Raw genomic sequence first — 26767 nt, 5'->3', positions numbered from 1 at the left:
GTTTCAAATTAACTTATTTTGAATTAGTTAATTCGAATAAGCTAATTTGAAATAACACATCTAGACCCAAAAACTAATTCGAAATAGCGTTTTGCTATTTCGAAATAGAGCATCCACACTGACTGGACGCTGGATCACATTTAAGGGTAGCTGAAACCGGTTCCAGCAGGGCATCAGGTCAGTAGTTGCTTTGTGTGGCTGCTGTCTGAGGCTATCTGAGGCTCGTGTTTAAAGAGACCCCACTGGACAGCCGGTTCTCAGCTTTCCCGCTTGCTTGCTTACCTCACCGAGGGACAGCAAAGTGTTTTTCTCTCTGCCTGCTTCGGTAGCTCTCCTTTGGGACACTGCTGCAGTCGGCACCATGGAGCTAGAGCTGCCCCTGGGCACACTGTTGCTCATGCTGAACGTTTTGCTGCAAGCCTGGCAGCAATTGCTGGAGGTTGCCTGGCACCTTCTGCTGCAGGCCAGCCTCCTGGCCCTCCTTCTGCCTCCCCTGGGGGCCCTGGAGGAGCGGCACCCGGATGCCAGCTTGCCCTGCTCCATCTTGCATCTGGACACCAGCAGCAACTGGTGGGACCACATCATCCTGGATCGCTGAGAAGACCAAGAGAGGACCCAGAACTTCAGGATGAAGAAGGACACCTTCCTGGAGCTCTGCGAGTGGCTCTCCCCTGCTCTGCAGCGACGGGTCACACACATGAGGCCCGCCATTCCCCTCCATAAGCGGGTGTCCATCGCCCTCTAGAAGCTCTCCTTGCCAGATAGCTACCGATCCATCGGGAATCAGTTCGACGTGGGATGATCCACCGTCAGAGTGGTGCTCATGCAGGTACGGCACTCACCGGCCACTGGGCCAGGATGGGGGGCTTCAAGGAGGACGTAGGCAGCCCCAGAGAAAATGGGGGGGAGGTGGTGTAAGTGCCCTCCCCGGGAGGGGTCGGTACGTCCCGGCCATGTTACAGACTGCCCACGGTGGCCTGGATAGCAGCGGTGTGTTGCTCCTAAGAGTGGGACACAGGGCAGTGGTGGGGAACCAACACGCCCAGCCAAACGGGCACCCCAGTGACCCTCAGTTTTGTGTGCCTCTCTGCAGGTGGTCAAGGCCATCAATAGGGTGGTACTCCGCAGAGTTGTGTGCCTCACCGACCCGGACGCGGTCATCCAGGGGTTCGGCGCCCTTGGCTTCCCCAACTGCGGGAGGCGGGGGGCAATTGACGGGACGCACATCCCCATCCGTGCCCCAGAACACCAGGCCTCCCTCTACATGAACAGGAAGGGGTTACTTGTCTGTGATCCTGCAGCCCGTGTGTGACCACCGGGGCCAGTTCACGGAATCAATGTGGGCTGGTCCGGCAAGGCAAACGACGCGCGGGTGTACCGCAACTCCTCCATGTGCCAGAGGCTGCACGCTGGGACGTTCTTCCCCAACCACATCACGGTTGGGGACATGAATATGCCAGTGTGCTTGGTGGGGGATGCGGCCAACCACCTACAGCCCTGGTTCATGAAGCCATACACGGGACACCTCAGCCTCTCCCAGCAGGCCTTCAATGCCAGGCTCAGTAGAGCCCACATCGTTGTTGAGGGGGCCTTTGGCCGACTGAAAGCTTGGTTTAGGTGCCTCCTCAACCGCCTCGACCTCTCCCAGCACAATATTCTGTACATGCTGGCAGCATGCTGTGTGCTCCACAATTTGTGTGAGAGGAAGGGGGAGGCTTTCCTCCCAGTCTGGATGGCAGAGGCTGACCGCCTGGCTGGCCAGTATGTACAGCCCCGCATGGCTGCCAGCCAGGAGGCCCTTCGGGAGGGCTGGCTGCTTCTGGGAAGTCCTGTGGGAGAGCTTCCAAGCGGATGAGGACTGAAGTCCCCTGGTGTGTCCCACCGGGCCCTTGTGCCTTACATTCCACCCCCATCTCCTTTCCCTTCCTGATCTACAATAAAAACACCTGTGTTGCCACAAAACAATGTTTTTATTTCACATAACTGGGGTGGGAGGAGAGTAGGAATGATGGCGGGAGAGGGGAGGGGGGAAACTTGGTAGGAGGGAGCTGGAAGGGGGAGGCAAGGGGAAGGGGGGGGAAGCTCAGGGTTGGGGGTCTTGCCAGTCCTCCTGTCTCGCAGCACTGCGGGTGCAGGGGCCTCTGCGTTCCCTGGGGGGAGTGGGTATGGAGGGTGGGGCAGGACAGACGAGGGGGGCAGAAGAAGAGGGAGGGGGAGAAGGGGTGGGAGGAGGAGTGATAGCTGAGGCGGCCGCAGGGTCTGGAGCAGCAAGAGGCAACAATCAGTCCACCAGGGCCTGCAGGTGCTCACAGAGGGCACGGCCCTGCTCCCGGAGCTCCGTTAGGCTTTCCCGCTGCAGCTGCAGGTCCTCTTGTACCCAGTGCTCCTGGCTGCAGACCTGCCATCCCTGCAACCACAGATTCTGCCTCTGGAACTCTTCTTGGTTGCGAGGGCACCTGCTGACCTGGATGAGGGTGGAGGGTCCAGGCGGGGTGGTGTATCCTGCACTTGCAGGTGCTGTGATTGTGGTGAAACAAAAGAAGTGGTCAGTTCTCCTTGGGGACACAGTGGGTCCCCCGTCTGCAATGCCCCCTCCTGCAATGCCTCCTCTTGCTGCACCTGCAATATCCCCTCCTGCCCACCTCCCCGTGCAGCCTGCCACGATGCGGCCTGCCCCGCATGTCCAGGTCCGCCCCCGCAGGAGCGCTCGCAGGGGCCACCCCTTCCAGGAGTAGCTCTTCCCCCTCCCTGCTGAAGGTCTCCTTCCCCTCCTCCTTGTAAATAAAAACATACAAGTTTTTCAGTTGAAAACAAAACTGTGTTGGTTATTGTGTTACTCGAGGTAACCGTAATAAATGATTTGAGATGCCAATTAGCCAACTAAATTTAAGAGGATTACAAAATGTGGACACCAAATTCTGTATCTATCACCGGTTGTTCTTTTAAGTGGTCATTGGTTTGTGGCACATAAATAAATACTGACACTTTTAAGTAAAATTTAAACCACAACTATATTAACATAGATAACAAACAAGCAAGAAAGATTAAAAGACTCACACAAAAGAATATGTACATAGTCTAGACGCAGGGACGATTGTAGTGTTGCTGGCAACCTTAATCCTTTGGTCCTTCCGGGCCTTGGGAGAGGAACAGCCAGGAGATCCCTCGAAGATGACTGGAATCGGGTATGCTGACTCGAGCCTTCCGCATGAACCACGAATCCTCTTCCTATTCTTTGGAACAGCTCGGACAGGCGATGGTAGCTTAAACCCTAGCCTAAACTAAAAGAAAAACCCTAGCTACGTCCGACGCACCCGACGAACATTCACGATGACGGCCGATGTGCTTGGAACCGACGCTTTACAATTGGGGGGAGGTAAGGGGAGGGGGGGGAAGGGGAGCGGATGGGAGGGAGTTGTATGGAGAGACCCAGGCGACCCTACTATGGGGCTTGTGCGAACATGTCCGTCAGGGCCTCTCTGATGCGCATCCCATCCTGGTGTGCCTGGCGGATGGCAGCTGCGTGGGGCTATTCAAATGTCTGTGCCTCGGCTGCCATCCATGCAGGAAGGAAGACCTCCCCACTGTGCTCCACAATGTTGTGGAGCACGCAGCACGCGGCTACTACCTCCATTGCATTCCGCTCACCCATCTCGAGAAGGGTGAGCAAACAACAGAAGTGGGCTTTTAAGTGGCCGAAGGCGAGCTCCACCTGATTTCGGGCCCGGTTGAGGCAGTCGTTGAACCGGGCCCGGTTCTGGTCTGGCCGTCCCATGTAGGGCCGCATTAGCCAGGGCAACAGGGGGTAGGCCACGTCCCCGATGATGCAGATGGGCATAGGCACATCCCCGACAGTCAACTCTCGCCGGGGGAAGTAGGTGCCCGCCTCCAGCCTGTGAAACAGTCCGGAGTTGCGGAGGATGCGGGCGTCGTGTGCCCTGCTGGACCAGCCCGTGTAGACATCCAGGAAGCGGCGCCAGTGGTCGACGAGGGCATGGAGAACAATAGAGCAGTACCCCTTCCTGTTCGTGAAATGGGTTGCTCGATGCTCCGGGGCCCGGATGGGGATGTGGGTTGCATCCAGGGCTCTCCCGCAGTTGGGGAACCCGAGGGCAATGAAGCCGGCCAGCGTAGTGTCCACATCGCACAGGCAGATCACTCTCGGGAGCAGGACATCATTGATGGCGTGGATGACCTGCAGAAGGGTGCAGAGAAACACAAGGGAACACATCACATAAGGCACAGGTGAGTGTGCGCTCCCTTGGGCCCCCCTTCCCATGATTCCCTTTGTCCTCATGCACGCAAGCACACACACGCGCACACACACCAGGTCCCCCTCACCCCATGGCCCCCCCCTCCACGAGCAGGCCTGTGCAAGGGAGGGACGGCCCAAACCCCTGGGTGACCCAGCCTGGAGTCTTGGCTGCCCCTGGGCATGGAGTGCAGCACTCTCCCCCCACCCCACTCTCCACTCCCCCTGGGACTTACCTCCATGACAATCACACCGACGGTGGATCTTCCCACCCCGAATTGCTGTGCCACCAATCAGTAGCTGTCTGGGGTGACCAGCTTCTATAGCGCGATGGTGACGCTCTTGTTCACGGGGATGGGTGCACGCAGCCGGGTGGTGGCTCTCTGGAGCGCGGGGGTGAGCCAGACACACAGCTCCAGGAATGTCTGCTTTCGCATGCGGAAATTCCGGAGCCATTGCTGGTCGTCCCATTGTCCAAGGACCATCCGGTCCCACCAGTCCATACTGGTGTCCAGTCTCCACAGCGGCCTCTCCATGGTGGGGTGGGGATGCCACAGGGACTCCATGGCCTCCCTGGTGAGGGAGTCCAAGGCGATCTGCGCCTCCTGGTCCTGAAACACAAGGGTACCAGCCTGGAGCACCAGCTGCAGGCACTCGAAAATGGCCGACAGGGGCCAGAGCAGACACATGGCCACCCGTGGCTCCATGGCAGACAAAGCAAGGCACAAGAAACCAAAACCAGGAAAAAGCACTAGGGGGCAAAAGGGTGGTGTCCAAAAGGCAGAGGGCAACCACCAAGCCTATATGGCTGTCAGTCCCTGCAAGAGGTCCTAATGCACGGAGCAGGAGACAAACAGCTGTCTGGCGAGACCTCTTTAAGCACGTGTCTGAACGGAGCTCCAGCTCCACCCCCGGAAAGGGCTGGTGCCCTTTTGCCCTCTTCAAAATGGTTCCGGGCTTCTGCGCAAAAGCGTGCCGCCAATCTAGATGCACTTTTGCACAAAAGCGCTTCGTTCTAACGATAACTTCAGGACCAATCTAGACGCTCTTTTGCGGAAATACTTTTAATGGAAAACCTTTTCCGTTAAAAGCATTTCCGGAAAATCATGCCAGTGTAGACGTAGCCAAGACATAGCCATGGAGCATAGGGTCGACACTAACAGACTCTAATGTAAGCAGAGTCAGGATAAGCTCTACCATGACATGTGGTGGTGTACTGTGACGAGTGGTGCAAAGACACACTCATTTGCATAGACACACCCACCCCATCTAGTATGTGCTCACAGCAGCCCAAATGGTGACTTTGGCCACTGTGGGATCCTCAGTCTCTCTGTTATTGAGGCAGGGGGGATAAAAGTGTTGTTACCCTGATTATGTGAATCAAGGACAATGGAATGGTGGAATTGTTTATGACAGAGGGATTCGTCATAAACTAAGTAGCACTCGCTAGACAAGGGGCATGGCTTCCAAACCCAGTCAAGTTGAGAAAGGCTGGGGACAGGTCTTTGTACTTGGTGGTAGGGCCTCTGTCTGAGGGCCTAAACAAAACCAATTACACCCCTTTCTCTCTCCACTGTGGAATATCAGAACTAATTTGGATTCTATTAGGAGTCTAGTTGTGAGCTGCTGAGTTGACTTCACTGTGGGCCAGTAGAGCACTAGCACTGAGGCTTCTCTATTATGAGCTGAACTTGCTAAAGAGCTGAAATCGCTGTGTGCTGTGGGGAGCCTGGTGCTATGCTGCAGAAGAGCTGAAATCATTGTTGCTGTGGGAAGCGTGGCTGAGCTACTAGCAGAGCAGCTTGCAGGGACAACCAGCAAGCGCAGGCAGACAGCCGAGTGGTTTGCGGGGGCAACCAGCGGGTGCAGGCGGCCAACAGAATGGCTGGCAGGGACGACCTGCGGCCGGTAGGAGCGGCATCAGACAGCCAGTGGAGCAGCTGCAGGAGCAACCAGCTGGTGGACAGGGGCCTGGACCAAGATGGCTGGCGGAGCCGGACAGTTCGTGGGACAGTTAAGGCGGCTCACTGGACGACAAGGGGAGTGTAGTGAAGTGACTCGCGTTGATGGCAGCAGCAGATCCCTACAGAGAGGCGGAGCCATCGGCGGACCACGTAAGGTGTATCAATCCCTGCCCCCTCCAGGTTGGGATGGTAAAACCCTGCCAGGTGAACTTTTGAACCTTGGGGTGACACTGATCCAGGGCAGAGACTTTTGGGTTGTTGGACTTTGGGACTTTTGGTGATTCGTGGCTGGGGGGTGGGTCTTTGCTCATGTTTGGTCTATGAATCCGAGTTGTGGTGTTTTCCCAAGTTAATGCTGATGTTGGTTACTCATGTTATTAAAGGTTTCCTGCTATACTGAGGCTCTGTGCTTGCGAGAGGGGAAGAATTACCTCTTTGAGGCGCCCAGAAGTATATGTAAGATTTCCCAGGTCACTGGGTGGGGGCTTGAGCCCGTGTTGTATTACCTTGTTGGGAGGAGACCCCTAGATACTGATCCCGCTGCTATTAACTTGGCCTGGCAGAAGGGTTACACTAACATCTGAGATGCCTGATGTCTTGATAAGCAGACCAAGTCTTCTGATCTGTATTCTCCCATTGCTTCTCCCATATATTATCTAAAATTGCTTGTTCTAAAATGATCAAAGTTCAGTAAAATCCTTATAGAAGGAATAAGGGCCCAAAGACATCTAAGAGAAGTTGACTCATTGTTTCTGTTATAAGGGTACGTCTACACTTGCACTCTAGTTCGAACTAGGGACGCAAATGTAGGCGACCAAAATTGCTAATGAAGCAGGGATTTAAATATCCCACCCTTCGTTAGCATAATCTTGCCCGTTCGCTATTACAATCGCCAGCTGATTTGAACCAGGAAGTGTTCTCTGGGCCGCGTTAGTTCAAATCAAACCCCTTGGTTCAAATTAATGTTACTCCTCAAAATTAGAGAACAATTTGTAATGGTATTCTTGCCTTGGTTGATCACTTCTCTTCAAGTTACTTGCCATCTGAGTAACACATCAAACCATAAAAAAGGCTGGCTCTAGCATGAGCTAGCAGTGCTTTGTATTACTTTCACCATGAGAACTCACACAGAACCCAATTTCTAGGCTCACCAACCATTTTCCTCCAGTATTAACTCCCCTAATATTGTTATAAACCTTTCAGCATTTTCCTTGTTCTCCTCCTGTGTAAAGACTTACATGTTTTACACTGAAGAAACTGTTTTCACTGACCACTCTATGCCACTGGTCATTATTGCTCACTTTTTGCCACATTTTCAATTGTGATGAGGAATGCAAACGCCACATAATCTTGGCAAACCAAGAGTTAATTAAACCCCTGTTCCAAACCAGCCAGAGGCCCTACAGCTGGTGGTGGCAACCAAGCAATTAGGCTTGTCAACAGTCCTCAAATAAACTCCTGCTGAATATCAAATCCTATTGTTACCTGGTCCCCCAAAGGCTGGGGAGGTTATCTTATAAGTTTCGAAGTCTGCAAAGAACTCTGCCACTTTTCTTTTTGCTGGACCCACACGTGACTTTTCTGTTTTGAACTGTGGACGAAGAAAGCCTTATCTTTTGGGGAAGGTAAATGCTCCATTTATTTGAGTTTTTAACTCTGAATCCTTTTGCTTCTGGGGAAAAGAATAAACACCCATAGGACTCTGTGTGAAGGAACTGCCACTCCATGGTGGCTCTTCAGGAATGATTATGAAAAAGAGGCCCTTTCCCCAATTTTGAGTTGACCACTCCTTCCTTTGAGTGGCTGGGAGCTGAGTCTTCATTCCTTTGGGAGTCTGGACAGCATGAAGGCAGGAAATGTTGGACTGAATAGACCATATCCAGCTCCCCACCTCAAACTCACCCATGGAGCAGGATAGGTGCACAGTGTGGAACAATCTGCTTATTGTACTTTGATGGAGTCAATTACCTACACCCTGTGCACACGCGGAGGGTACGTCTACACAGCAACATTATTTCAAAATAACTTAGTCCACGTCTACACAGCAGGCAGTTATTTTGAAATAATGTTGAAATACTGTCAAGCTGGAGGACTTCTTACTCTGATGCCTGCAACCCTCATTGTCCGAGGAGTAAGGGAAGCTAGAGGAAGAGTGCTCTATTTCGAAATAAGTGCTGCATAGACGCTCCCTATTTCGAAGTAAGCTATTTTGAAATAAGCTATGTAATTGACGTAGCTTATTTCCAGTTAAGCCCTGCTTTGTAGAAGCACTCTGAGACATCCCAGAAGAAATTGTGCAACATCCCCACACCAGGAAGTGGTACAGATGCCCCAGTCTAGCCCCAAAAGACCTTTTTTTAACTGGCGGTACAAGTTAGTTCTTGTTCATTCCAATGTTTTCTGTCTTCTTATTCTGTTTCATTTAAATTACATTTCTGACACTTAAATCTAACCAAACAGACTGAAAATCCTGTATATCAGACAAAGAAGAATATTTAAAATTCAGTTTTGGGTGATTATATTTAATCTCTACACAATATCTCCATTTTCAACGAGACAAATTATTTTTCTTCACTTCTTGCCCTGAACTGTAATGTAGCATTTTTCATGTAATTTGTTCTGTTAAACAGTGCCTTCCTTCCACCCAAGAGATGGCTGCATTTTATGGGTGCGTGAAGTGATTCCTAAATGTATGATTTGAAAATCAAATTTGGGGATTTTTTGGGATGCAAAGAACTACAGAAAATATTATTTTCCACGTGGTTTTAATTTCAGATCAAGGAAAAATATCCTGGAAATGATGGAAATACTTTAAAGCAATCTCATGAAATATTTGTGTTGCATTGTAAAGATGTTTTTCAGCACAGGTTTCACGCTAACTCAAAAAGTTAAATCAGTTTTGATAAGGGCTAAAATAAACTTTGGTCAAACAATGCTAGTTATCTTTCTCCAGAATATTAAAAAAAACTGATTTTTTTAAAAAGAAAACCAAAATCCACTTTTCAGTAAAAAAGTTTGACTTTTGGTAACTTTTTTTATGCCAAATAATCAAAACCAGATAGTTTTACAGTAAGCTAAGAATTGTCACAAAATCAATTTCCAGTTCCAGAGTTTCTTTTTGACCAACATTTCTGTGAACATTTCCATATTAAGGTCATCCATAAGGTCATTTTTTGTTCAAAAGTGTTCTCACAGACAAAATCTGATCAGCTGTAATCAAAATATAGAGAAGGCATGAGAACAGAGAAGAAGGGGTACTACTCACAACATAAAAAATAACTCAGGGCACAAAGTTACTTTCTTTCAATACGTATATATGCTCTAGCAAAGCCTCAGAGGCGCGGGACCCCGCCGTGGCTGCGGCTTTGCTCCCGGTGCCCCTGGTCTGCTGGGGACCGTCTCCAGCAGACCAGGGGCACCGGGAGCAGCTTTTCTTGCCTCGGAGGTCGAGGTGGCGGGACCGCTGCCTGCGAGCTCCGGGGCGAGAAAGCCCTGTTCGTAAGTGCGGATCCGACATAAGTCGGATCCGCGTAAGTCGGGGACTGCCTGTACTTTCATTGACTTCAATGGGCATTATAGGAAGACAAGTTTGAAACAACCATTGCATGGTCTTTGTGAAACAAAAATGGTTCTTTATTTAAAAAGAACTCTAAACACATGACTAAAAAGTATTCTAAATAGCAATTTTCCCCTCTTGCCATTCATATTTTTTCTCAAAACGTGCATATTGTACATGGGTGTACTGGAATCTTAGTTGAAATGGTGTGTAAATCCAGAGTAACTGCACTGAAGTGAAAGCAACTATTCCAGATTTACACTGACGCTACATCTACACTATAAGGTTTTTGCACAAAAAAGGGCAGAGCATCCACACCTCAAGAGCATTTTTGCGCAAGTAAGTCGGCAGAACAGAGGGATTTGCTGGTAGAGTTATTCCTCTCCCCATGAGGAATAATTCCTTTTTGAACTACAGCTCTTGCGCAAAAAAGCAGGTGTTGATGCTCCGGAAGGTTTTTTGCACAAGAAACCCGTATTGGCAAAAGCACAGGTGCTTTTTTCTTGCTCAAGAATGTCCATGCAGTGTGGACGCTCTCTTGCACAAAAGCACATCGCTTTTGCAATGTGCTTTGAGGTATGGACGTGCTTTTGCACAAGAAGTTTTTGTGGAAGATCTCTTCCGCAAAAGGCTTCTTGTGCAACAACCCTGCAGTATAGATGAAGCCTGAGGGTACGTCTACACAGCAGGGTTAAAGTCAAATTAAACTATGCAACTTCAGCTACGTCAATTGTGTAGTTTAAGTCAAAGTAGCTTAACTTGGCTTTTGGAGCTATCTACACAGCAGGAAGTTGAAGGAAGAACACTCTCCCTTTGACTTCCCTTACTCCTCGTGAAATGAGAGTTACAGGAGTCAGAGTAAGAAGTCCTCCAGCTCGACATTATTTCAAAATAATGCTGCACAGAAACCTGAGGGTTTCTGTGTAGACATAGCCTAAGGTAACTGGAGTCATACTCTGGACCCTAATGGTTACTGATACAGATAACTCTCACATTGGGACTTGAACATATTCATTTCTCTGAAACACCCAACATATTCCATTACACACCTACAAGAAAATTCATACACACTCATCAAAATGTATAATGAGCTTCTATAGATTTCACTTTACTTTTTTAGATCTCTTTTCTTCTTTGCTGGTAAAAGAGTGAGATTTTTTTCTTCTTTTAACTTCCCAATATTTGATATAGAATTGAGGCACATAGCTGCTTGCATATCAGATTAGCTTATGTACCATGCAACATTATCATAAAGCACAATATGACATGATAGAAAAGAAAAACAAACAATTTTCTAATGTGAGCAGCAAATACCTGATCTAAATTCTTAGAAGGCAATTAGTTGATTGCTCTTGTGAGGTAGTGACAAAGCTGTGATACTTTGAGTCAATTTGGATGTGTGAGGGATGAGTCCCAGCACACCTCAGGAGCAAATGATTCTACTTTGATATTTCCCATGATTCAGGTAAATAAGTAAATAAACAACTGCTCCATCTCTCTCATTTATTCCTCAAATACTACTGTGAGGGGATAGCAATGCATGGGGGGGGGGGGGGGGGAAGGGGGAGAATCTATATGAGGGTATTCTCAAATGGATGCAATCAGAAATGGATAATTAAGTAATGAGAATTAAAAAAAACCCTGTACATCTAGTAACTGAAACAAAATGTAATAATAGATGTTCAGTAGTTTTGCATTATAAATTATGTTTGCCTGCTATAAGTAGACCAGTGTATTTTTAACTCATATCATAGACTACTCTTTATCTGCCTCTCTTTATCTCTTGCTACAAAAAAAAAATGCATATGTTAATTTATAATACTATAAAATGTGCCTTTTTTTTACACAAAAGGCCGTAGGAAACTTATGTTTTTTCCTAGAAAGGTAAACCTACAGCAAAAATACTCTCAATATAGAAGAAAATAGGACTTAAACTATTCTCAGCAAACATCATTGATAAAACTTCATTAGTATGTATTTTCACATAATTCAATTAGCCAAAATACATACAAATGCTGGCAGTGCTGTTCTCTGCTCTGGGAGTGTCAGGGAAGCTTTAAACAGATCTGAAACAAAATTGCATAAATGGCATGTAAAGCCCTGTGCATACAAAGATACCTTCAGGGTTCTAATAAATTCATGAAACTTTTTAAAGTATGATTTCCTAGCAGGCAATCACTTTTAATTAACAGGATCACCTACAGCAACACATGTCCTTCAAAAACTTACATTATTTTTTCTTTTTGAATTTCAAAGTTTCTGTAGTAAAAGTTGAATAGCTGAGTAGCTTAACCTCAAAAGGATTGCAGGCTTTTATGACAGTTATAAACCACTGTGGTGCCTTCTTTATGAGAAGAAAAGATTCTTAACACAACAGAGAAAGAAGGAAATTTCTTTTTAGTCATAGCTAGAAGCAAGCATTTCCTCCAAAGGTCAGAAAACTTTTCCTCGGTTAAAGAATATTTTTAAGGACATTGCAGCTACTTATACAAGTAATCTTTGGTAATTTGCTCTATGAATTAAACATACAATTTCTAGTATTTATTATGTTATACATGGTAGATCTCTCTTTTTATGCATATGGAGTTTTCAGTGTACAGTGCTCGTAAACATGCGGGTAAATGGGTGGAAGGGGCTTCCTTAATGAGTCTTGCTTGGCAGAAAGTAATGGGATGCTCTTCCCTTTGGTCAGAAAATGCATTTGTTTATTTACTGAGGTAGTTACGCAGCTCTGTTTCATCGAGGTGACTCCTTTGGGTTGCTTGGAAAGGTCCCATTTCCATTCTCTAAGACTGGGTCTCCTGTCCTCCAGTGCTAAAGTGAAAAATTTTTTTAAAATGTATAGAACAGCTGAAGACAAGTGGTTAGAGACAAAGACAGAAGCCTCAAGAGAGCAAAACCTGCTCATCTACTTACTCCATTCAGGTGAGCTATTAGCATCCGCGTATGAGGAAGATGAGCAGAATTTGGTCTGGATTGAAATGGACCTACAGCAAAATGTATTAAGTGAAAGCCTCTTATTCCACCTTTTTGGTTTAGGATATTTTATGACCTATTATGGATCGGCTGCATTACTATAGTAGTAGATCTTTGTTTATTTTTGCTATCCCTCCACTCTGCCACTCTTGGATTGCTTTAGAATATAAGGAATGAACCCGTGGCTGACTCTGATTATCTTGTGGGTAAACAGTCAATTTTTGATTATCCAATAGGCTTGTTGAGGGCACGATGCTGAGGATGAAATTTTTAAGAGAAAAAGAAATAGATTTTATAGCTTTGAAGAGAACAAATCTAGTCAAGAGGTGGAAGTGGAGAGAGGTAGCTTAGCCATGCCTTTCTCTCCCTTCCTGTTCTGTCAAGTCAAATAGCATTTCTTCGAGTGCTGAGTTCATAATGCACCAAATAAATCGATGGTTTTCAAATACACATGTGAGTTCAAAGTCATAGGTCATATAAGTTGTACTTCTGATGTAACTATTACCATCCATCTCTGTCCAGGTTTTCATACTGTGTCCATTACTTTGGTGTAGGTACACCTCAGGCTATGTTTACATTACAGTTTTTGCAGAGAAACAGCTGTTTGTTCCACAAAAACCCACAGAGTATCCATACCTCCTGTACATTTTTGTGCAAGTAATCGAAAGATCAGAGGGGTTTTTGTGCAATTTGTAATCCTTATTCTATGAGGAAGAATGCCTTTTTGTGCAAGAGCTCTTTCACAAAAAGCTGTGCGTGGATGGGAAAGAGGGTTTTTTTGCACAAGAAGAGGGAAGAGGAAAAAGCACAGGTGCCCTGGTGGCCATTCTGTCCATAGCAATCACTGCTTACTTGTGAGGGAGCATCCAGGCAGTCTGGATGTTCTCTTTCTCAAAAGCTCATCGCTTTTCCGATGTGCTTTTGCAGTGTGGATTCGCTCTTGAGCAAAAAGCTTTTTCGGACGATCTCTTCCAACAGAAGCTTCTTGTGCAAAAAGCCTGCAGTCTAGACGTAGCCTCAGAAATTTATGAATGGGTAATCACTACAAACTCTGCCTCTTGTTTCTGCAATGAACTAATTACCTGTGGGCACAGCTTCTCTGTGCAATGTTCAGCACACTCTTACTCCAAAGCTTTGTGCCCTGAAGTATGCTTCTTCCTCCCCCTCACACTTGGGACAAGTTCCTTCTCCTCACCCCTTCAGCACCTACACTCTCCTTTGTAAAAAAACATTCCCACTTTCTCCCTCCTCCAAATGATTGTACTCTGTCTTATACTGCGCGTGTCTCAGCTTTGGCTCAGGAAACCTTTGCCTAATTCTAGGCACAATCTTCAGAATGGCTGACCTCTTGGAACTCCAAGGGTATGTCTACACTACCCCGCTAGTTCGAACTAGCGGGGTAATGTAGGCATACCGCACTTGCAAATGAAGCCCGGGATTTGAATTTCCCGGGCTTCATTTGCATAAGCGTGGAGCTGCCATTTTTAAAACCCCGCTCGTTCGAACCCCGTGCAGCGCGGCTACATGGGGCACGGACTAGGTAGTTCGAACTAGGCTTCCTAGTTCGAACTCCCATTACTCCTCGTGAAATGAGGAGTAATGGGAGTTCGAACTAGGAAGCCTAGTTCGAACTACCTAGTTCGTGCCCCGTGTAGCCGCGCTGCACGGGGTTCAAACCAGCGGGGTTTTAAAAATGGCGGCTCCCTGCTTATGCAAATGAAGCCCAGGAAATTCAAATCCCGGGCTTCATGTGCAAGTGCGGTATGCCTACATTACCCCGCTAGTTCGAACTAGGAGGGTAGTGTAGACATACCCCAAGTGACTTGAGTTACCAGTTGGCTCTAGACTTCCATGGGGGGCAGTACTAGGAATGTATTGCAATACACACAGAGGGGCAGTACGGTTCAGAAGACTGCGCACTGGAGTGTGATCCAGGAGACATGGATACTCTTCCCAGCTCTGCCAACGACCTGCTGTCTGACTTTGGGCAAGTCACCTCCCATAATTTTTTCTATCGTCTCTATTTAGACTGTTGGCTCTTTGGAGTGTAGGGGCTGTTTCTCATGATGCGTTTGTACAGTGCCTAGCATGAAGGAGCCTTGATCTTGGCTGGCACCTCTGGGCTCTACTGTAATACAAATAATAAAGGAATAGATGTATTTATTGTTCTTAATTATATAGCAGGTTACCTCATTTATCTTGAAGTTTTACCACTTAAGAATTCAAAAAAGCTTTTAGTCTATAGAGCCTGCTCTACATATCCAATTATTCTGAAGTGACAGATGCTTATATCAGTTCAATAGCCTGCATTTTGCCATGGTTTGATTGGAAGTGGTAGCCCCTTCTGTGTCTAATAGAGACATATATGTCTCTCAAAGGTGGTGACATGGATTGCTGTATGTTTTATGCTAGCCAGCAGCTGGATTATAAAGGACAACTACTGGACCATTAAAAAGCATTGAGAAGGACACAGCTACATCACAATGATCAAGATGTGCCAGAATAAATTAGCATCATGCAAAGTTAGGCAATGTTTAATTCATAGAATGTGCCCTATATTTAGACACTTCATTATTTGTAATATAATCCATCCATTTATTGAAGGTTAACACCAAGTATTACTCCTGGGTATTTGGGAGATGGGTCACAGGTCAACGAAGTCCTTCTGATCTCCAGCTCCTGAGTGGACTGAATTTTCTAGAAGGAAAAAATAGTCTAAAGTTGGAGAAAGATAGAATTCTAATTGTTGTTAAGATATCTTATTACATGCACTGTTTCTGAGTAAAGCACACTGGAGAAAAAAACAATAGTATTCTCTACCTTCATAAACACAGTGCTGTTGGTTTCACTCACACACACACACACAGGTGGATGATAGTAACTGATGAGAAGGAGAGAGGCTGTTGACTTTTGAGGTGCTCCAGAAACAGTGGAAGAAGGTTTGACAAGGCACTCTAGAAAGAAACCCTTTGAAAATGATGAAGGCAGAGGACAATGGATCAAAATGGCAGCGTTTGAGTGGCGACATTAAAGGGAGAGTGTCCAAACACCAGTACCTGGAAAATTATGTTTGTTCTGTACTGACATGTCAAAGATAGAGCTGAGCTAATTGACTAGAAAGCATGAATACCCTAATCAGATTGCTCGAGGTGAATTACATGGAGGTCACTGCACTGGATGAAGGAAGATGTTCATGCATTTTGGATAATGGATGAAAGACTTAGTGATAAGATTTTGAAGTAGCTATATTTTATGTATCACCAAACCACCTAGGGATGTTCCAGGTGCCAAACACTGTGGTATCTAAGCAATGGGAGCCCTGATTCTCAAAGTGCTTGGCTTCCATGGATTTTGTTGACTTCCAATAGATTTTTGATGCTCAGCATGTTGGAAAATCATGCCCTACATTTCTGGCCAGTATGGAGCTGGGTGTTACTGGGAGATGAAAGGAGAATTTAGGAAAGAGGTGATGGATCTTTTAGGAACAGCAAACTTGATATTTTATCCAGGAAACTAAATTCAGATTGTCGGACGTACTTTGGCCCTTTCAGCCTTAAAACTGCACTAGAGAAAAACATGCAAGTGAAAAGCTGCTTGGGGATTTGTGGTTCTGAACAAATATCCTCTTTCTTTCCTGGTCTATTAGTACCTCAGTGGGGCCAGGAGTCAATGCCTAAACTAGCAGCCCCTGCTGTAGATCTGCAGAAAATCTGGACCCAACCTCCCTTTATGGAAATGTGATTCTTGAAAAGACACTCACACCCTACTCTTCCACTCCAGCAAGAGCAGCAGGGCCACCTTGGCCCCTCTCTCTTTGTGCTGCTTTCAGTGGCTTCTTCACTGAAGGTGAGGACGTGGGGATTGGTCACAAACAACAGGGAAAGTGAATTGGTTTCAGCAGAATTGACTGATCCAGCATCTACATTTTACCCTGAAATTAAAAAGGCAGAAAGAGGAATTTTTAGCATAGAGTGGCAGGGCCATGATTCCACCCGCTGTGTCCTGGCCTCCCACTCTTCTCTGCACCAGTCCTCTTCCATACAGAGTTTCTGCAGAGGAGCAAGTGGCAGCTATGTCATAGAAAAGACAATTTTGGGACTGGCTTGAAGCCTCGATTCTGCTCCTCTTCCCTACAACTGCAAAAAAACCCACAATCACCATGCAGTATTTTTACAGAGGGAACTTCTTAGCCCACTGGGAGGCAATTTCATGGGTTAGCTCATTTCGGTTTATCCATTTGCTTCCCAAGTTCTTTATAGAAACAACTCCCAGGTTGCTTAACTTTTCTTGCCCAGTGGGTGTTCTTCAATAGGGCTTCTTTTGTTTTAGCTTGCTGAAACTCCTTTCATTAGTGGTCCCAGCAATAATTATGCAGTGTTGTTTCCGTGTTAGAGAAACTTGCATTAAGAGACCTTCTGTGAGTATAGTTAAGGAGATCAATGGACACCTTGGATTCCCAAGTAATCCTTAACGATTCACTTGCAAATAATGATGAAGAGCTCAATTTTATTCTCAGAACTTTTGAGTTCAAATTCTCAGAGTAGTTACTTGCTAAGTTTTGCATGTGCCTTTTTAGGTCTCCATTCTTGACATTTTTCCATTTCTTGCTCACTAATAAAGCAAACCTTTCTCTGACTCCTTTGTATATACACATTCTGTTGTCCAATAGGGTTAGTATTGTGTCTGGGTATGGGCTGTAAACCTCATGTTCAAAACTTTTTCAGAATCTGATGACTTGTTGTCCTTTGATGGTTTACCTGGTATTATTTTCCTCCTTTGAGATCTTTCTCTTTGAATAGTGTGGATATTCCTAACATTTCAGCATATAAAACAGTAGCATAACCTAATAAATGTGTTAATTTCTAGGGGTATTTCTACACTGCAGTGTTATATCAGAATAAACTGATATTATTTTGAAATAATAAAGTTCATGTCTACACAGCAAGCCATAATTTCGAAATAATGTTGAGCTGGAGGATTTCTTACTCCAACTCCTTTAACCCTCGTTTCATGAGGAGTAAGGGAAGTCAAAGGGAGACTTCCTTCGACTTCCTGCTGTGCAGACAGTGCCAAAAGCCTAATTAAGCTATTTTGACTTAAGCTACGCAATTGACGTAGCTGAAGTTGTGTGGCTTAATTCAACTATTGCCTTGCAGGTGTTCTAAAGTGCCACAGAACTGCTCATTGATACTTTTCTCAGTAAAAGACTTACTGTATTTAATTTTACTTTAAATAAAATGCAATGAAATGGGAGATATAATGTAACACACCAGATATGTGGGCCAGATCCTTGAAGTCAATCAAGTTATGTAGATTTACACCATCTGAGGAACTGATTTATAATAAACTATAATGTGGACAAAGTTAGTCCTTGCTCAAATCAGTGCAAGTCCATTGACTAACACAGAATAGCACCTGCTTGCCTCAAGGCTGACTTTAGTCTTTTCTTTTTTACTTCCCAGATAACATCAGTGGGCCAAATTCTCAGCTAATATAAATCAGAGTTGCTCCATTAACTATGCTATGCTAATTTACATCCTTTGTGCATCTGGCCTCACATTGTGTATCTTGTTATGCCCCAGTCGCACTGTTCGTATAGATATAACTTGCATTTATTTATTTATTAGTAGGTCTGCTTTCATCATTAGCAATAAATGATGAGGAATTTAATTTGCTTTGTGAGGTTGGCCAGCCAGAAACATTAATGTCTTGCGATTGAAAATGCACAAGCTAGGTCAAGGGGGTAAAAATATGTTGTTCTTTACTAGCATTCAGAGACAGTCGAGGTGCTGAGTAACTTGATAAGTCCTTTGATGCTAAGAAAGGAGAGGATGTGCAGATTCCCCTGGAAGCTATTGCTCTCAAATCCCATTTGTGTCTTTATATTTTCTTTTTGAATTGAGCAGACAATGTAGGTACCCCATTTCCTGCGTAAACATTCCATGACTGGCTTATAATGAAGCCTATCAACCAAAAAGCATCGTCTACATCATGTAGGGTTGCTGTACGTAGGTTCACACTCGTGTTTCTAAGATAAAACCACAATTTTGGGGGCTTAGTTTCTTTGGGTACGTCTACACTACAACGTTAATTCGAACTAACTTAGTTCGAATTAGTTAATTCGAACTAAGCTAATTCTAACTAACGGATCCAAACTAAAAAACTAGTTCGAATTAGCATTTTGCTAATTCGAACTAGCATGTCCACATTAAGTGGACCCTGAACCAGGCTTAAGGATGGCTGGAAGCAGTGCCGGCAGGGCATCAGAGGAGGACTTGGAGCGTGGAAATACTGTCTCAGGCTAGCCAAGGGCTGTGCTTAAAGGGTCCTGACCCTCACCCCAGACAGACAGTTCTCAGGGGTGCCCCGCTTGCAAAGCAGTCCTGGCTTGGATTGCCCGGAGTACCCACACTGGGCACATCACACCACTCGGCCATCAGACCGGCTGCACTTGCCGCAGGCTGCCATCTGGGGAGAGGGGGCAATTGGGGGGCTGCAAGAGAGCTTCCACCCCAGAAGCCCGCAGAGCCAGCCCAGTCCTCCCCATCGGGTGCTTGTACCCCATTCCTCCCTCACCTCCTTCCACTTACCCTTCCCTAGCCCCTCTTCTTGATGTACAAAATAAAGGACAATTGTGTTCCAAAATGGAATCTGTCTTTATTGAACAAAACTGGGGGAGACTGGGAAAAGGAGGTGGGAGAGGGGAAGAGAGAGGCTGGGAGAGGGGAGGGCAACTAACATGATCAGGGGTTGGGAACAGGTCCCATATGAAGAGAGGCTAAAGAGACTGGGACTTTTCAGCTTAGAAAAGAGGAGACGGAGGGGGGACAGGATAGAGGTCTCTAAAAGCAGGAGTGGGGTGGAGAGGGTGCATACAGAAAAGTTCTTCATTAGTTCCCATAAAGAAGGACTAGAGGACACCAAAGGAAAGGAATGGGTAGCAGGCTTCAAACTAGTAACAGAAAGTTCTTCTTCACAGAGCAAAGAGTCAACCTGTGGAACTCCTTGCTGCAGGAGGCTGTGAAGGCTAGAACTATCACAGAGTTTAAAGGGATGTGAGATCAAGTCATGGAGGTTGGGTCCATGGAGTGGTATTAGCCAGGGGGTAGGAGTGGTGTCCCTGCCCAAAGTTTGTGGAAGGCTGGAGAGGGATGGCACGAGACAAATGGCTTGGTCGCTGTCTTTGGTCCATCCCCTCCAGGGTCCCTAAGGTTGGCTGCTGTCCGCAGACAGGCTACTGGGCTATATGGACCTTTGGTCTGACCCAGGACGGCCATTGTAAGCTCAGGGCTCAGGGTCGGGGGTCTCAGTGGACCCCCTTGATTTTCATGCACACCTGCTCCTGGGTGGCCAGGCTGGCAGCTCTCCTGCCCTAGCCGGCCACTTTCCTGTGCCTAGTGAGGAGGTCGTGGACAAGGTCCACGATGTCCACACTAGACCAGGCGGGTGCCCGCCTCTTGCGGTCCCGGGCAAGCTCCCGGGAGCCGCCAGCCTGGTCCCAGGAAGAAGGGGAGGGCTAGGGGGCATCAGGTGGGTGGCTCGAGCCATGCCAGGTGCAGGGTCTGCTGGCTGGGTGCTGGCAGGCTTGCACCTGGCACGGGCACTGTAGCCAGGCCGTGCCCCTTTAAGGGATCCGGGGCTGAGAGGAGGGCAATAGAGTTTCCCTGGTGTTGGCCAGTGTAGCCACCAGGGCAAGCTGGGGAGGGCTAGCCTCCCACTAGTTTGAATTAAGGGTCTACACAGCCCTTAATTCGAACTAGTAAATTCGAACTAGGCTTAATCCTCGTGGAATGAGGATTACCTAGTTCGAACTAAGCGCTCCGTTAGTTTGAATTAAATTCGAACTAACGGAGCGCTAGTGTAGCACCTATGAAAGTTAGTTCGAACTAACATGCGTTAGTTCGAACAAACTTTGTAGTGTAGACATACCCTTTGTGTTTTCAGGTGATATTGGGCTGGCATGATACAAGTTGGCTGTCCAGCTGTCAGTGTGTAACCCTGAGAAATGGGCAAATAAATTAGACTTCTGCTGTACATTGCAGGCTGCTCTTGAGAGGCTGTATGTTCCAATTCTTACACACTGACATAGGCATCAGGAGACCTAGATTCTTGTCCCAGATCTGCATCCGACTTGCTGTGTGATCTTGGTAAAGTCACTTTACTTCTCAGTGCCCCCCTCCTTCCTTTGTCTTGTATTTTGACTGTAAGCTCTTCAGCCAAGTGACTGTCTCTTACGAGGTGTCTATACAGGGCCTAACTCCATGGGGGACCTGATCTCAACTGTAGCCTGCAGTATTGTTGTATGTCCCAGCTATGCTCTAATGTTTCATTGACTGCAAAGGATTGTTAATGCATGGCAGAGCCTCTCTGTGCCTCCGTTTACCAATTTTTAAAAACAGGCAGGGTGTCTACCTTCTTATGATGACTAAGCCTTGGTGTACGGTGTCAGCCAGGCTTTGAGGAGTGGCATAGGAGCTACAAGCAGCTGTAGATGTGGGCTCTTAGGTAAATAAAGCCTTTGGTAGCCCGCCAGGGGCTAAGCCTAGTGAATCACATCTGGTTCACAGGCCACTGATTGCCCACTCCTGCCCTAGAGCTCCCAATCAGGGTCCATTGTATTACACTTCGTTGGAAAAGTTCTCCACAGGAAGACTTATTTATGGACCGACTATAACAGGGCTGGCAAACCTTTTTTGGGGTTGGGCCCACTGAACCACAGAAAAAATCAATTGGGGACTGCACACAAGTGAGAAGCAAAAAGAAAGGAAAACACTGACCCCAAAACACCTCACTGTCGTGGCCCCTGACAGAGCAGGGGGAAGGCACTCCCCACATTCCCCTCACACACCAGAGCCTAGGAGGCCAAAGCTAGTAGATTGTGTGCTCCAGCCCTGTGGTGGGGTGGTGAAGTGGTGGGACCAACAGCGCAGACTCCCAATGCTGGGGGGAGGAGGGGCTCTCAGCCTTGGGGGCCAGATCCAGATGCAGCTCCCGGGCCTTAGATTCCCCATCCCTGGTCTATAATTACATTATATGGCCTATAGTTTTTTTATATTTTGTAAGAACGTAATTGCCTATGAGTGGCCATACAGGGCATTTTGCCCAGTATTCTGCCGTCAGCAGTGGCCCATACCAGAGTTTCAGGGGGAATGTATAGAACAGGGCAATTATGGTGTGATCTGCCCCTGTCTTCTGATTCTAGCTTCTGGTAATCAGAGGTTTAGGTTTGCCCTCAGCAAGGAGTCGCGTCCTTGAGCATCTTATAATCATAGGTCATCAAGTCCAGTGTCCTGTGCTCACAGCAGGACCAAACAACAGCTAGACCACCCAACAGGTGTTTGTCTAACCTGCTCTCAAATATCTCCAATGATGGAGATTCCACAACCTCCCTCGGCAATTTATTCCAGCACTTAACTAACCCGATGGTGAGAAAGTTTTCCTAATGTCCAACCTAAACCTCCCTTGCTGCAATTTAAGCCCATTGCTTCTTGTCCTATCCTCAGAGGCTAAGGAGAATAATTCCCCGACCACACACACACCTCCTTGTAACTTCCTTTTAGATACTTGAAAGCTGTTATGTTTCCTCTCAGTCTTCTCTTTTCCAAACGAAACAAACCCATTTATTTCAGTCTTCTCCCAGAGACCTTGTTTTCAAGACCTTTAATACTTTGGCTATGTCTAAACTGCATTGCTTTTTGGGATACTGCAGGTAACCCAAAATAGCAACGCCACGTCCAAGGAACGCATCCGCTTTTTCAAAACAATGTTTGAAAGAACGGACACGCTATTTCACCATCCCTGTAAACCTCGTTCTATAGGAATAAGGGATGGCTCAAAAGAGCACTTTCTGTCGCAATTTGGCACAGTGTAGACTCACAAAATTTTGAAAGAGCCTCTTTCATAAGTAAATCGAAAAAAGATACGCAATTTGAGTACTGAAATTTGAGTATCTTTTTCCGATTTAACAGTGCAGTCTAGATGTAGCCTTTATCTCCCTTTGTTCCTCCAGTTCAACTACTCTGGCCTCAAGAGCCCATGTTCTGTGTCGGAGAGCTATGAGTAGCTTACATCACACTCATACATATGCCACCTGGCCGCGAGACAGGCGATCATGCATGCTGCATTGAGTGCAATAAACTGGATAGCCAGAAAAAGGGTTTGGAAACAGCCAAGTATTATCTCACTGAGCTTTTCTTAACTCACACTTTCTTTGCTCTTTCTGGTTCACATCAGTGTTATTTTAAAGTTTTATGTACTTAATAAAATACTAACAAGAAACAGAAGGGGGTGAAAAAATCCAACAGAAGAAAGATTGAGGTTCAGTGCATATGAGGGAATCCAGAGTATGCATCTGATAAAGTGGTTTTTACCCATGAAAGCTTATGCCGATATAAGTCTGCGAGGGTATGTCTACACTACCCTCCTAATTCGAAATAGGAGGGTAATGTAGTCATACCGCAATTGCAAATGAAGCCCGGGATTTGAATTTCCCGGGCTTCATTTGCATAAAGCCGGCCGGCGCCATTTTTAAATGCCGGCAGTTCGAACCCCGTGCCGCGCGGCTACACGCGGCACAGAGTAGCTAGTTCGGATTAGGCTTCCTAATCCGAACTAGCTGTACTCCTCATTCCACGAGGAGTACAGATTCCATGAGGAGTACAGCTAGTTCGGATTAGAAGCCTAATCCGAACTAGCTACTCCGTGCCGCGTGTAGCCGTGCGGCACGGGGTTCGAACTGCCAGAATTTAAAAAGGGCGCCGGCCGGCTTTATGCAAATGAAGCCCGGGAAATTCAAATCCCGGGCTTCATTTGCAATTGCGGTATGACTACATTACCCTCCTATTTCGAATTAGGAGGGTAATGTAGACATACCCCTAGTCTCTAGGGTGCCACAGGACTCCTCGTTGTTTTTGCAGAAACAGACAAACTCACCTACCCTTCTGAGACTTGATTTCAGAGTGTAAATTATAGGGGACAGATGTCCATCTTCTAAGAAATGCCTTGTATCAGTAGAAAATACCCGGGAAAGTGTTATTCATTACATTTATTCATTGTTTTATATGGCAAAGAGCCTGGGTATTTAAGTTCAAATAAGAGAGGGAAAAAGCTCAGCAGTATCCGTGCAAGTATCATCCATGCTGAATTTGAGCAGCCGTAAAACCAGAGCACAAATTAAAGCAGAGAACATATAAGAAGAAATAAAAGGATCTGCCTAGAGATCAAATGAAGCATTTGTATAGAACCTTATTCAAAATGGATACAAATGCATCAGTTCCTCAGAATTATAGGTGAATCAAAGGAAAATTACATCCAAGAAGATAAAGTAGCCAACCAGCAGCCTAACCATGTGAGAGGCAGAGATGCAACTTTGAAGCTTCCCATATGGGCTGCCAAAGAGCCAGATGTTGCAGGTGGAACAATGTCCTTTCTGGCTTAGCATCTGGTTCCTGTTGTTCTGATCCATAGGAAAAGAGGAGATGTGGAAGAATGTGGGGAAAATCATTTTATACATTCATTTAAAAAAAGTGTCTTCCTTAAAAAATGTTGAAAAACATTTTTTTCTTTTAGTGGTAGAAGTTCCAGAACAGAAACCCGCAAAATAGTGCATGTGAAGTAACCATTGCTGTCTTTCCTGCTGCAAGGTCAGATAGGTCACTCATTTCTTTCATATCCATTTTCATTAGCATCTTCCATATTGGAACCTATTATTTGGCTGGAAGCTTGTTCTACTCCTGGCTTGGCCAGTAATAGGTGCATTGAAGGTAGTGAAGCCAAAAAAATCAGTCTTCATATATGAAGGGAAGTATTATCTAGTGGACAAAGCTGGGATTTGTCAGTCTTCTACATGGCATTCTGGACTCTGTCTGAGCCATTGTGCAGCATAGGATACACCTTAACCTACACTTACCTCAGTTTTGCCATCTTTATAAGGGTGTAATAAAAAACGTGTCATGAAGGCTAATGACTATATATAATATGCTTTGCAGTCCTTGTATGATGGGTGCTACAGCAGTAAAAACTATTATCATCTACATGTTCTGTTTCTTGTCAGAGCTCAGAATCATTACAGCCTATCTTATGCTAACCTCTGCCTTTGGTTTCATTCAGAGTTTAGTCTGAATGACTGAGAAACAACTAAAAAACATTTTCTGGATTTGGTCCAGATATATCAAAATAAAAAGCCAACAATGTCATCTGCAGCTTTCTTTCTTTCTTTCTTTCTTTCTTTCTTTCTTTCTTTCTTTCTTTCTTTCTTTCTTTCTTTCTTTCTTTCTTTCTTTCTTTCTTTCTTTCTTTCTTTCTAGATATCTGAATGCCAATGGTCTCTCATAGGAAGGTGAATTCTGTTAGACTACATCTACACAGCATAGCTATTTCAAGATACCTCTGGTATCCCAAAATAGCTATTCTGCATCATAGAATCATAGAATCATAGAATAATAGGACTGGAAGGGACCTCGAGAGGTCATTGAGTCCAGCCCCCCGCCCTCAAGGCAGGATCAAGCTCCGTCTACACCATCCCTGACAGATGTCTATCTAACTTGTTCTTAAATATCTCCAGAGAGGGAGATTCCACTACCTCCCTTGGCAATTTATTCCAATATTTGACCACCCTGACAGTTAGGAATTTTTTCCTAATGTCCAATCTAAACCTCCCCTGCTGCACTTTAAGCCCATTACTCCTTGTCCTGTCCTCAGAAACCAAGAGGAACAAATTTTCGCCTTCCTCCTTGTGACACCCTTTTAGATATTTGCATCTTAAGAGCAAGCCCATTTTATCAAAACATAATAGGCTTGCTATTCTGATGTCCCTGTAGACCTCATTGCATGAGGGTTAAGAGATGTTTGGAAAAGTGCCTTATTTCAAAATAATCTCAGAATAAGCTACACAATTTGCATAGTGCAAATGCGTAGCTTATTTCGAGGTAAGGGTGCTGTGTAGACACACCCTTCGCTATGTCTACACAGGCGGCTTCTTGTGTGAGTAATATGCAAATGAGGCTAAGCGTGGAATATCGCCGAGCCTCATTTGCATACCTAATAAGCCACCATTTTTTTCAGAAGAGGATCTTGCGCAAGAAGGAGCATCTACACTGCCCCTTCTTGCGCAAGAAAAACCCTCTTGAGCAATGCCATTACACCTATTACTTGACAGGAAGAATGGCATTGCGCAAGAGGGTTTTTCTTGCGCAAGAAGGGGCAGCGTAGACACTCCTTCTTGCGCAAGAGCCTCCTCTGAAAAAAATGGTGGCTCATTAAGTATGCAAATGAGACTCGGCGATATTCCACGCTTAGCCTCATTTGCATATTACTCACGCAAGAAGCTGCGAGTGTAGACATAGCCTTAGAGTTCTACTAAGCCACTGTCAGACAAACAGGATTGCTTACTTTGAAGAATTGATTGGGCCTCACTTCTGTCAGTTTTAAGTTATGTAATGTCATTGACATTAATGGAGTTACTTCAGATGCAAACTGATGGGAGAGGAGCATCTGCTTCCTGCTTCAACATTAGTATGTATTTTTTAACTTTTCTGTTGAATTTCTTTCTCTCCTACTGAGCAATTTTTTGCTTCTCTCATCAACCACAAAGTTGTAGGATGCAAGATTGACAATACTAGTGGCAAATGCAAAAGCCTGCAGATTGAAAATGCTACTTCATGGTCATCAAAAGTAGATAAAAAGGCAAAGGGCAGAAAAGATCAATACAATGAGGTAGTTGCCACGTCATATTACAATTGTATTTGGTTGCTGGATTCTTATGGTAGTCTGTCATGAGGGGACTGCAGGAATAGTCTTTGTCCTTGGTGGTGTACGCTGACCAGTCTGGGCTACCGCAAGCTCTCTGTTCAATTTTCTTGTTTTTAAATCTAAAATTATTTTTTCTACCTCAGAAATGATAACAAATAGTACTACTCCAAATACCCTCTAATGACTAATAAAGAGGTGCTCATGAACCTCCAAAGATGCAGTCCTAAAGGCTGTGTAACATAAAATGTGTTATGACATGATAACATAACA

Source organism: Pelodiscus sinensis, chromosome 3 (assembly GCF_049634645.1).
Source record: "Pelodiscus sinensis isolate JC-2024 chromosome 3, ASM4963464v1, whole genome shotgun sequence".
NCBI classification, from domain to species: Eukaryota; Metazoa; Chordata; order Testudines; family Trionychidae; genus Pelodiscus; species Pelodiscus sinensis.
Note: the sequence above shows the minus strand (reverse complement) of the source record.